The following is a 13,108-nucleotide window of genomic DNA, read 5'->3' as shown; positions in this document are numbered from 1 at the left end:
ATCCTGCCAGAGCTGTTATGGTCATAAAGTGTGTTGTAATCATACTCGAAGTCAAGGTCAGCCCAGAACTCACAGAAACCTGATGATTAGCACCATCACCTTATTTCCCAGCTGCAGACATGAAAGACACAATCCTTCTCTCTCTCTCCTCCACCTTAATAAGAGTGAGAAAAGTCAAACCCATCTGAGGTTAAAATTGCCATTTGTCATGTTTACCAGTTTCATTTTATTAAGTTGTCAGTTGTCCAGGCTGAAAAATATGTATGTCAAGTTTTCCTTTTAGTGTCATTATGTGAAATACATGCAGGGTCTTTAGAGTACGGATGAAGCCACAGGTGACAAATAACATGGTCAAGGGCCACAGCTGGATTGTTCAGGGCAGGCTGAGCTGACTAGGAGAACTGTAAGCAGAGGAGGGTTTTGAGAGTTATGGTCTCCATCTCAGAAAAATGGAATCTCTTTTCTTTTTTTCAGTGAGTTCAAGCTGCTAACCTTACAGTCCTTGGTTTCTCTCTGCTGGCATACCCACCATCCAATCCATCCATATATCTAGCTGGTTTCAGAGACAATTCTTTCAAAATGTATCTAGTAGCTCCACTTTACAGTACTCCAATGCCACCAACCAAATCTAAGTCACCATTAGTCCCATTAAGACTACCTAACTGGTCTCCCTGTTCTACCTTCTCTGCCACCCCTACTGTCTCCAAGCTATTCTCCATACAGCAGCCAGTGTGACCTTAGCAAAGCATAACTCCTGTGACTTGCATTGTTTAAGGTAACAGTAGCTATGATAACAAGGAAGCTCCCAAATCTGAGTAACATGAATTTTATTTCTTGCTCACCTAGTAGTCCCATATAAGAGTGCCTTGACAGTGCCACGAGGGACAGGGCAAAGCCCAGTTATCGTCAATAAGTGAAGTTAACATTCCCAGGTGGCAGGCTTCCCTGGTGGCTCAGTGGAAAATAATCCACCTGTCAACTGAGAGAACATGGGTTCCATCCCTGGTCCAGGAAGATCCCACATGCCGCAGAGCAACTAAGCCCTGTGCCACAACTACTGAGCCTGTGCTCCAGAGGCTGAGAATGACAACTACTGAGCCCATGTGCTGCAGCTACTGAGGCCCGCAGGCCCTAGAGCCCATGCTCCCAAAGAAAAATTACCACAGTGAGAAGCCCATGCACCACAACTAGAAAACAGCCCCCACTCAATGCAACTAGAGAAAAGTCCATCAAGCAACAAAGACCCAGCACAGCGAAAAATAAATAAATAGATAAAATTATTTAAAGGAAATAAATAATTAATAATAAATAAATAAATCCCCAAGTGGCTCAGTGGTAAAGAATCCACCTGCCCATGCAGGAGACACCAGTTTGATCCCTGGGTTGAGAAGATCCCCTCGAAAAGGAAATGGCAACCTACTGCAGTATTCTTGCCTGGAAAATCCCATGGACAGAGGAGCCTGGCAGGCTACAGTACATGGGGTCACAAAAGAGTCAGACAGAAGTTAGTCACTTAACAAAAACAAGCTGGTAGAAGGGAGAAGAGAAAGTGAAGCAGGCACATCTGCTCCTTTGATACTTTTGGAGTATCTAAGGAGTGACTCATAAATCACTCCTGCTCCCATTCCAATGACAAGAATTCATCCCTGGCCTCTCTTGATGCAGAGAAATGCTCTGGCTGGGCACAACTCCATAGTTCTTAAGTAGGCAGCTGCCATCTGTTAAACTGTAAGGCAGAGATTATTATTCATCTTCTTATAACTGATCTAGAGCTTCCTGTCTAACTAAATGAAATATCCAAAGCCTCTGGATCCTCATGATCTGGCCCTCTCTAACTCTCTGGTCTCCCTGCGTTCCAGCCTCACCAGCCTTCATTCTGGTCCTTGCTTATTCCTATCTCAGAAATTGCTGTTCTCTCTGCTTGGAGTATTCCTTCACTAGATCTTCCTAAAACAGTTCGCCTCTCATCATTTAAGCAGATACGAATTGGGATCCAGGAATCTACCCTTTGACAAGCACCCTAGGTGACCCTGATGCAGCTGGCCAATGGCACATGCTCTGAGAAGCACTGGCACAGAGGTTAAGAGTACGGATTCCTAGATCAGTTTGAACCCGAGTTCAAACACTGCTGAGATTACCAATCTATTACTTTGGGAAATTCACTCACCCTCTCTAGTTGAGAATGGCAGCATCAAGAGATGGAAGTGGTGCTAGGGGAAGTGAAACAAAGTTGATTAAAGAGACTGAAAGCTCTAGATGCGGTTAAGAGATGAATGTGTCTCATATAAAATGTGTGTTCAAGGAACACTAATGTGAAAGACAGAGATGGAGCTGTAGGGAGAAGGTGGTGAAGGATAAACTTCAATTCCTTGATGCTTATCTACTAGTAGACAGGAGCCATTTTTTTATCCATAGGTACCACCTGCACATACACTCCTTCTCGCTGGTACATATACTTACCACCTGCTTCCCTAACAAAGTCCCTTTGTCTGGGAGGGACTTTGAAGTAATCCACATCCCTACATTATAAACTGACTTCTGACCTAGTTTGAGTATAATTAAAATTCCATGCAGGTGAAGTGGATCCGAGTCTTGTGGAAGCTAAAGTTCATATTATTTGGTTGATCCTTTTTAAGAAAAAAAAAAGATAAAATTACAAATAGAAAATTACGTACAAAATTGAATATTTATTGGATAAGAAAAGCGTTCTTGACAAATTACAGAGCTCTGGAAGTCCAGATCCCCTTTTCTGACTTCTCTAGGCAATTTACCAGAAATGCTTAAATAGAAATGCAATCTGACTTCTCTCTTCGCTTAGAACATTCTCAACCCTTAATGGTCAGAGACCCAAGCAAGAAAGGGGCCCCAAGCTTTGGCTTCAATTTCTTCATAGTAAATCTACCTTTCTGTCTAAGCATTTCTATACTGCTCCAAGGTAGGAAACTCTAATGCTTAAGCAAAATGAAGAACTTCTACATGTCCTTCTTTCTATAAAATTGCTATGTGCTCTTTCCTTGAAGGTGAAGGACACTAAACACTGACCATCAGGAAAAAACTCTGCAGAGAGCTATAACTCTGGCAGGCATGGGCTCATAGGGCTAGCAGAGAGCTGAGGCCCTGAGTTCTTTCAAGACTCACTGCCACATTCCTAACAATACAGATATGGTTCAAGCACCAGCCATACCTTAAAAAAGAATTTGGTTTCTGTGGTTTCTTCCATCAGCCCCTCCAGACTCACTCCTCAGCTGCACCCTGCTCTGTGCCCCAGGAGGCTGACCCTTATGTTTACCAGCCCACTTCCTTCCTTCCTAGCTTACTTGTCAGGTTTGGCTGTGGGAAGCACCAGCAGAAGAATGAGGTTGAGCTGTTTCTTCTCCTGGCTCTCTTGCTATGTGTTGGCTGCAAACTCCTTGCAGGCAGTCCTCTCCTTATAGCCACCCTCTACCAGGTCTGAAATAGCTCCATTCCTCAAGCTTCAGACCCAATCTTGTGTATGTTAAAGGTCCCCATAACACAAGTCCTGGGGGACTGCACCATCTCTTGTTGGTTTCTGTAAACCCTGCCTAAACCTTCATAAACAGCTCCTTTATTAAACTCTCCTCTAATTACCTGGGCTTCTCTGGTGGCTCAGATGGTAAATGTGCCTGCAATGCAGGGAAGATCCCCTGGAGAAGGGAAGGGCTACTCGCTCCAGTATTCTTTCCTGGAGAATTCCATGGACAGAGGAGCCTGGCAGGCTACAGTCTATGACCCAGTTCAACTATTTGTCTGTTTTCTGTTTGAACTCTGACTGATTTTATATTATAATTAACAAGGAAGAGAAAAGGCTTTCAGAAACTTTTGCTTGGGGGCCCAGAATTGATAATAGGAAAGGAGAAGTAGAAAGCAATGGCTGACACTGAACACACCAGCCAAAAGACTGTGACAAAAGGATGGTCTTAACAAGCATGTCTGTCTTCCTTTCCTCCTAGCAGAGGTGGGGGTGCTGGGAAAGTAGTCCCCAGGTAGAAGGTCAGAGTGCAACATCAAGGCTGTGAGGACCTGAATTTACTGTCTACAAATCACATGTTCCTCCAGTCAGAAAGGAATTTTTAAGATAAAGAAACCACTCTATTAGTTAGTTGGGTTATTGAATATTCTCTGCTTGAATACTTGCAAAGGTGAGAAACCTTACAATTGTCCATTCTATTATGATCCTTGACACTGCTATTTTTTTCACATTTTACTAAATAACTACACTTCTACAGACATTTCTTTTTCTTTTTTTTTTTAAGTTCTCAAGTATTTAATCTGATTGATTCATAAAGATAAATGTGCTGTATTAGTCATCAGTCATGTCTGACTCTTTGCAACCCTCTGGATTGCAGCCCACAAGGCTCCTCTGTCCATGGGATTTTCCAGGCAAGAATAGTGGAGTGGGTTGCCATTTCCTTCTCCAGGGAATCTTCCCAACCCAGGGATTGAACCCAGGTCACCAATGTCTCCTGTACTGCAAGCGGATTCTTTACCCACTGAGCCACCAGGGAAGCCCATTCTGTTACAGGGACAGATCTAATTGTTAGACCATTTACATTAAGCAAGATCTGCTTCCCTCTAACTTTCCATGGATCTGTTTGTTTCTCTTGGGCAATACAGAGGCCAAAGTGTGGTCTTTCTTCCATTGGCAGACATACAAATATCTGAGGACAGCTGTCCACCCTAACTCCCTGGGCCGAGGCCCCACTGACACATTACTTACCACACTGGTGTCTTGAATGACCTCAGGCTCATTAGTACTCCTATGAGAGCACATTGTCCAAAAATGGACATAACACTCTAGGAAGACTTTTGCTTGACATAACCATACAACACTCAACCAGTTTTTTTCATCAATCCAGCCCTCAAAAATTTTTTTCTCTCACATCTGAGACACATTTAAAATTAATCCTTTCTCTTCACACCCATAGCTGCTACTTTATTTAACGATACTAAAATTATCTTCTTCTCTCACATCACTTCCTATTTCAAATGCCCCTTTTATAGTTACCCATGGTCTTCTCCATCAGATTCATTTCTTGATTTTATTGTTACCACCTGACCCAAATCATTTTTACTGCTTCCCAATTCTTTTGCTCTTCTTTCTCCTCCACAGCTTTGTTCCCTCTCAGCTCCTCTGAATGTACTATTGATTTCACATTGAACTTTGTTTCAAATGTTCAGCCCATTTTCATCCTTTCTTCTTTTAAAAATCCCCTCATATAACCACCTCATGTTTAAACTTTAAAAGAAACACACACACAATCCCAATGATCTTTTCTCCTTCAAAGTTCTTGGGTATCCCTTTTTAGTGTCTTGATATCCTTCTCTGAGTTAACTACTAGTATCAAAGATAAACTGTTAGAATCAAAATCACATCATGGAATGTTTCATAAAAATTCCAAGCCCTTTATAATTATAAAAAACTGATAGAATTTAAATAATATGGAAACAACACTTGAAACAATATTGACTGACAATCATTTCACTGAAATATGTATCATAATAATTCAAATTACATACAAAGTTCTCATTAGAAGATTTGTCACAGGGAAATTACCTACACTTACCTTTACTTCTCACTGTGAGGGAAACCTACAGTTCTGATCCCTGAGCTTTGATGAAAATCTATTCCATGTCATTGTTTTAAAGGATGGGATTGAGTTAAATATGCGGTATGGAATATTTGCCATCTATTTCAAATCCTGAAAGATGATGCTGTGAAAGTGCTGCACTCAATATGCCAGCAAATTTGGAAAACTCAGCAGTGGCCACAGGACTGGAAAAGGTCAGTTATCATTCCAATCCTAAAGAAAGGCAATGCCAAAGAATGTTCAAACTACTGCACCATTGCACTCATCTCACATGCTAGCAAAGTAATGATCAAGATTCTCCAAGCCAGGCTTCAATGGTATGTGAACCGTGAAATTCCAGATGTTCAAGCTGGATTTAGAAAAGGCAGAGGAACCAGAGATCAAATTGCCAACATCCGTTGGATCATTGAAAAAGCAAGAGAGATCCAGAAACACATCTACTTCTGCTTTACTGACTACACCAAAGCCTTTGACTGTGTGGATCACAACAAACTATGGAAAATTCTTAAAGAGATGGGAATACCAGACCACCTGACCTGCCTCCTGAGAAATCTGTATGCGGGTCAAGAACCAACACTTAGAACTGGACATGGAACAACAGACTGGTTCCAAATAGGAAAAGGAGTTCATCAAGGCTGTATATTGATTGTCACCCTGTTTATTTAACTTATATGCAGAGTACATCATGAGAAACACTGGGCTGAAGGAAGCACAAGCTGGAATCAAGATTGCCAGGAGAAATATCAATAACCTCAGATATGCAGATGACACCACCCTTATGGCAGAAAGTGAAGAAGAACTAAAGAGCCTCTTGATGAAAGTGAAAAAGTTGGCTTAAAGCTCAACACTCAGAAAAGTAAGATCATGGCATCTGGTCCCATCACTTCATGGAAAATAGATGGGGAAACAGTGGAAACAGTGGCTGACTTTGTTTTTCTGGGCTCCAAAATCACTGCAGATGGTGATTGCAGCCATGAAATTAAAAGACGCTTACTCCTTGGAAGGAAAGTTGTGACCAACCTAGATAGCATATTGAAAAGCAGAGACATTACTTTGCCAGCAAAGGTTCATCTAGTCAAGGCTATGGTTTTTCCAGTGGTCATGTATGGATGTGAGAGTTGAACTATAAAGAGAGCAGAGTGCTGAAGAACTGATGCTTTTGAACTGTGGTGTTGGAGAAGACTCGTGAGAGTCCCTTGGACTGCAAGGAGATCTAACCAGTCCATCCTAAAGGAGATCAGTCCTGAGTGTTCATTGGAAGGACTGATGTTAAAGCTGAAACTCCAATACTTTGGCCACCTGATGTGAAGAGCTGACTCATTTGAAAAGACCCTGATGCTGGGAAAGATTGAGTGCAGGAGGAGAAGGGGACGACAGAGGATGAGATGGTTGAATGGCATCACTGACTCAATGGACATGAGTTTGGGTGGACTCCAGGAGTTGGTGATGGACAGGGAGGCCTGGTGTGCTGTGGCTCATGGGTCACAAAGAGTCGGACATGACTGAGTGACTGAACTGAACTGATACCTGCGCAGACCTCTGGACACAAACCAAGTCAAAAAAAATTTTTGATTATAGACACAAAGCTGATATACAATATTGCAGTATTTGTCTACCACAATTCCTACAGTTATGTTTAAACATTTTTATTGAAGGAGCTCAAAGTCCTCCACAGATATTATCTTTAGAATCCTCATAAGATTTTCTTTAAACAGATATCAAAAGGGATTATATTGCCTCTTTCTTGAAGAATAGTCTTTTAAGTGGAGGCAGCAAGGCCTTATCCCTGGATTCATTCCTCTTGACACACTGATGGCTTGCCTTAGGTCAAGGTCACACATTAAGGTACCAGAGTGACAAGAAAAGAATGCTAGTTTAATGATCCACCTGTGAGATGACTTCCATCTGTACAAAGTCAGCCCTAAGACACTGCAGAATAGTATGTTGGCTAAAGCTCTGTCTACAAAACTCACTCTTTTCTATTAAAACATTTCTGGAAGATAAATCAAAACATACAAGTAATATGTGAATATGCTAGTCACAGAGTTATGACCCCTCAGGACCATCCTTCCTTGTCACCATAATAGAAGACTAGGTTGGCCAGCACACCATCATGGATTTGCTCCCTTTCCCAACTTAACATTCAGTTTTTAACCCCAGACCCTGGCCTCATTCCTGGCATTTCTAGCACCAAATAGTTAGCCTGTTGCTGCCCTTCTCCTAAAATTAAAGTAAAAAGTCAGTAAATTCACACATTGATAGTACCCTTTAATCCCACAAAGCAGTGGGGTTTGGAAATAGTCATACTAGTCAGTGACATAACTGAGAAGCAGGATTGCCCACCTACCCTAATACCTCTGTGGGAGGGTAAAGATACCTCTAAGGTCTTCTGCCAGGGGTTTCTCCATATTTCTCAAGGTCACAGGTACCCAAAGAGGGGCCCTTTTCTCTTCTGAGTCACCTGACTGGCACTTCTTCCATTTCATATTTTTACCAGTGTTTTAGTGCCTTGAAGCTGTCTTCCTCTTCTTCCTGCCTGTTGTTTCCCTACAGATTTCCTAGAAATAACATCTTCCTTGATTCTTCTTCCTTCTCTCCTCTAGACTTCTGAATGTGTTCCCTCATCTTACAATCCCATTAACCTTTGACTTAGCCTTTTTTTGGAATACCAATGTTTGCCCAGAATGGATCTGAATTTGCTTTCCTCTTATTAGGACTTGCTCTCTGAAAGCTAACCTTCCCCATAGATACTGTGGCCACCATTCCCATTTCCCTCAAGTTCCTGTTCCTTTGCTACCAATCGCCTCTTTCTTCTGATTTACTTCCTCTTTTGCCTTGCTCCCCAAATGCCCTGCAGCAAATGCCATAAATGGGGATTCTACTCCCTGCTGGTGGCCAAAACTGACATTGCCTTCTTTTTTATTTATTTACTTTTTAGTTAATTTTCTGCTGTGCAGCAAAGTGATTTAGCCATACATATATACATTCTTCTTTATATTTTCCATTGTGATTCATCACAGGACATTGAACAGAGTTCCCTGTGCTATACTGTAGGATCTTGTTGCCTCTCCATTCTATACACAAGTGTTTGCATCTGCTAACCCTAAATTCCCACTCCATCCCTTCCCTACCCCTCTTCCACTTGGAAACCACAAGTCTGTTCTCTAGGTCTGTGTGTTTCTGTTTGGTCAGTCAGTCAGTCAGTTCAGTCACTCAGTCGTGTCCGATTCTTTGCGACCCCACGAATCACAGCACACCAGGCCTCCCTGTCCATCACCAACTACCGGAGTTCACTCAGACTCACGTCCATCGAGTCCGTGATATCATCCAGCCATCTCATCCTCTGTCGTTCCCTTCTCTTCCTGCCCCCAATCCCTCCCAGCATCAGAGTCTTTTCCAATGAGTCAACTCTTCGCATGAGGTGGCCAAAGTACTGGAGTTTCAGCTTTAGCATCATTCCTTCCAAAGAAATCCCAGGGCTGATCTCCTTCAGAATGGACTGGTTGGATCTCCTTGCAGTCCAAGGGACTCTCAAGAGTCTTCTCCAACATCACAGTTCAAAAGCATCAATTCTTCGGTGCTCAGCTTTCTTCACAGTTCAACTCTCACATCCGTACATGACCACTGAAAAAACCATAGCCTTGACTAGAGGGACCTTTGTTGGCAAAGGAATGTCTCTGCTTTTGAATATGCTATCTAGATTGGTCATAACTTTCCTTCCAAGGAGTAAGCGTCTTTTAATTCATGGCTGCAATCACCATCTGCAGTGATTTTGGAGACCCCAAAAATAAAGTCTGACACTGTTTCTAGTTTCCCCATCTATTTCCCATGAAGTGATGGGACCAGATGTCATGATCTTCGTTTTCTGAATGTTGAGCTTTAAGTCAACTTTTTCACTCTCCTCTTTCACTTTCCTCAAGAGGCTTTTTAGTTCCTCTTCACTTTCTGCCATAAGGGTGGTGTCATCTGCATATCTGAGGTTATTGATATTTCTCCCGGCAATCTTGATTCCAGCTTGGGCTTCTTCCAGACCAGCATTTCTCATGATGCACTCTGCATATAAGTTAAATAAGCAAGGTGACAATATACAGCCTTGACGAACTCCTTTTCCTATTTGGAACCAGTCTGTTGTTCCATGTCCAGTTCTAACTGTTGCTTCCTGACCTGCATATAGGTTTCTCAAGAGGCAGGTCACATGGTCTGGTATTCTCATCTCTTTCAGAATTTTCCACAGTTTATTGTGATCCACACAGTCAAAGGCTTTGGCATAGTCAATGAAGCAGAAATAGATGTTTTTTTGGAACACTCTTGCTTTTTTGATGATCTAGTGGATGTTGGCGATTTGATCTCTGGTTCCTTTGCCTTTTCTAAAACCAGCTTGAACATCTGGAAGTTCACGGTTCATGTATTGCTGAAGCCTGGCTTGGAGAATTTTGAGCATTACTTTACTAGCATGTGAAATGAATGCAATTGTGCGGTAGTTTGAGCAGTCTTTGGCATTGCCTTTCTTTGGGATTGGAATGAAAATGGACCTTTTCCAGTCCTGTGGCCACTGCTGAGTTTCCCATATTTGCTGACATATTGAGTGCAGCACTTTCACAGCATCATCTTTCAGGATTAGAAATATCTCCACTGGAATTCCATCACCTCCACTAGCTTTGTTCGTAGTGATGCTTCCTAAGGCCCACTTGACTTCACATTCCAGAATGTCTGGCTCTAGGTGAGTGATCACACCATCATGACTATCTTGGTCTTGAAGATCCTTTTTGTAAGTTCTTCTGTGTATTCTTGCCACCTCTTGTTAATATCTTCTGCTTCTGTTAGGTCCATACCATTTCTGTCCTTTATCGAGCCCATCTTTGCATGAAATGTTCCCCTGGTATCTCTAATTTTCTTGAAGAGATCTCTAGTCTTTCCCATTCTGTTGTTTTCCTCTATTTCTTTGCATTGACTGCTGAAGAAGGCTTTCTTATCTCTTCTTGCTATTCTTTGGAACTCTACATTCAGATGCTTATATCTTTCCTTTTCTCTTTTGCTTTTCACTTCTCTTCTTTTCACAGCTATTTGTAAGGCCTCCCCAGACAGCCATTTTTGAAAGTGGTCAAACAAGAGATGGCAAGAGTGAACATCGACATTCTAGGAATCAGCGAACTAAAATAGACTGGAATGGGTGAATTTAACTCAGATGACCATTATATCTACTACTGCAGACAGGAATCCCTTAGAAGAAATGGAGTAGCCATCATGGTCAACAAAAGAGTCCGAAATGTAGTACTTGGATGCAATCTCAAAAACGACAGAATGATCTCTGTTCGTTTCCAAGGCAAACCATTCAATACCACAGTAATCCAAGTCTATGCCCCAACCAATAATGCTGAAGAAGCTGAAGTTGAACGGTTCTATGAAGACCTACAAGACCTTTTAGAACTAACACCCAAAAAAGATGTCCTTTTCATTACAGAGGACTGGAATGCAAAAGTAGGAAGTCAAGTCCTGTTACCTGGAGTAACAGGCAAATTTGGCCTTGGAATACGGAATGAAGCAGGGAAAAGGCTAATCGAGTTTTGCCAAGAAAATGCACTGGTCATAGCAAACACCCTTTTCCAACACACAAGAGAAGACTCTACACATGGACGTCACCAGATGGTCAACACCAAAATCAGATTGATTATATTCTTTGCAGCCAAAGATGGAGAAGCTCTATACAGTCAACAAAAACAAGACCAGGAGCTGACTGTGGCTCAGTTCATGTACTCCTTATTGCCAAATTCAGACTTAAATTGAAGAAAGTAGGGAAAACCGCTAGACCATTCAGGTATGACCTAAATCAAATCCCTTATGATTATACAGTGGAAGTTAGAAATAGATTTAAGGGACTAGATATGATAGATAGAGTGCCTGATGAACTATGGACTGAGGTTTGTGACATTGTACAGGAGACAAGGATCAAGACCATCCCCATGGAAAAGAAATTCTGTTTGGTACATAGGTTCATTTGTGTCATATTTTAGATTTCACATATAAGTGATGTTGTTGTTCAGTTGCTGTCACATCTGACTCTTTGTGACCCCAAGAACCATAGCATGCCAGCCTTCACTAACTCCCTTAGTTTGCTCAAATTCATGTCCACTAAGTTGGTGATGCTATCTAGCCAAATGATAGATAGCATTTCGGACTCTTTTGTTGACCATGATGGCTACTCCATTTCTTCTAAGGGATTCCTGTCTGCAGTAGTAGATATAATGGCCATCTGAGTTAAATTCACCCATTCCAGTCCATTTTAGTTCACTGATTCCTAGAATGTCGGCGTTCACTCTTGCCATCTCTTGCCACCCTCTTCTCCTTTTGCCTTCAATCTTTCCCAGGACAAGGGTCTTTTCCAATGAGTGGGCTCTTTGCATTAGGTAGCCAAAGTATTGGAGTTTCAGCTTCAGCAGCAATCCTTCCAATGCATATTCAGGGTTGATTTCCTTTCAGATTGACTGGTTTGATCTTCTTGCATTCCAAGGGACTCTCAAGAGCCTTGAGCATCAGTTTTTCGATACTCAGCCTTCTTTATTTGGACGGTCCAACTCTCACATCCATACATGACTACTGGAAAACTATAGCTTTGACTATACAGATCTTTCTTGGCAAAGTGATGCCTTTGCTTTTTAATTTGCTGTCTAGGTTTGTCATAGCTTTCCTTCCATGGAGCAAGCACCATTTAATTTCATGGCTTCAGTCACCATCCTCAGTGACTTTGCAGCCCAGGAAAATAAAATCTGATACTGCTTCAACTTTTTCCTTTTCTATTTACCATGAAGTGATAGGACCAGATGCCATGATATTTCTTAGTTTTTTGAATGTTGAATTTTAAGCCAGCTTTTTCACTTTCCTCTTTCACCTTCATCAAGAAGCTTTTTAGTTCCTATTCACTTTCAGCCATTAGAATGTCATCAGCATATCTGAAGTTGTTGATATTTCTCCCAGCAATCTTGATTCCAGCTGGTGATTCATCCAGCCCAGCATTTCATATGATGTACTCTGCATATAAGTTAAATAAGTAGGGTAACAATATACAGTGTTGTCATACTCCTTTCCCAATTTTGAATCAGTCAGTTGTGGTGCTTAAGTGCTAATATATATTTAAACACAGACATGGAAATCTCTCCAAGAACTTCCCTAGGACCTACCTTTCTCATTGGCAGTTTCCAAATAGGGAGAATCAAAAGGATGATGTGAGACTAGGCTGGGAAGAGGATGCTTAGAGAAAAATCAGAGCCAGATTAAGAGGGAAGATTCAAAATGGACAAGAAAATGCAGGAGAGACTGTCAATCCATATAGACTAACAAGACCAGAGAATGCAGAAAGGGTGGTACCCGCCACAGTGCTTGGCACTTAGAGGTATTTCATTAAGGACCATGGAAGGAAGGAAAGGAAGACATGTTTTCCTATTACAAGCTTCCTGAGTTGCTGGAAGAGGTGTCAGGAATAGAGTGAGATGTTGTGACTAAAA

The sequence above is a fragment of the Oryx dammah genome, unplaced genomic scaffold (assembly GCF_014754425.2).
Source record: "Oryx dammah isolate SB20612 unplaced genomic scaffold, SCBI_Odam_1.1 HiC_scaffold_27, whole genome shotgun sequence".
NCBI classification, from domain to species: domain Eukaryota; kingdom Metazoa; phylum Chordata; class Mammalia; order Artiodactyla; family Bovidae; genus Oryx; species Oryx dammah.
The sequence above is the reverse complement of the archived record's forward strand: the minus strand, read 5'-3'. Positions refer to the sequence as shown.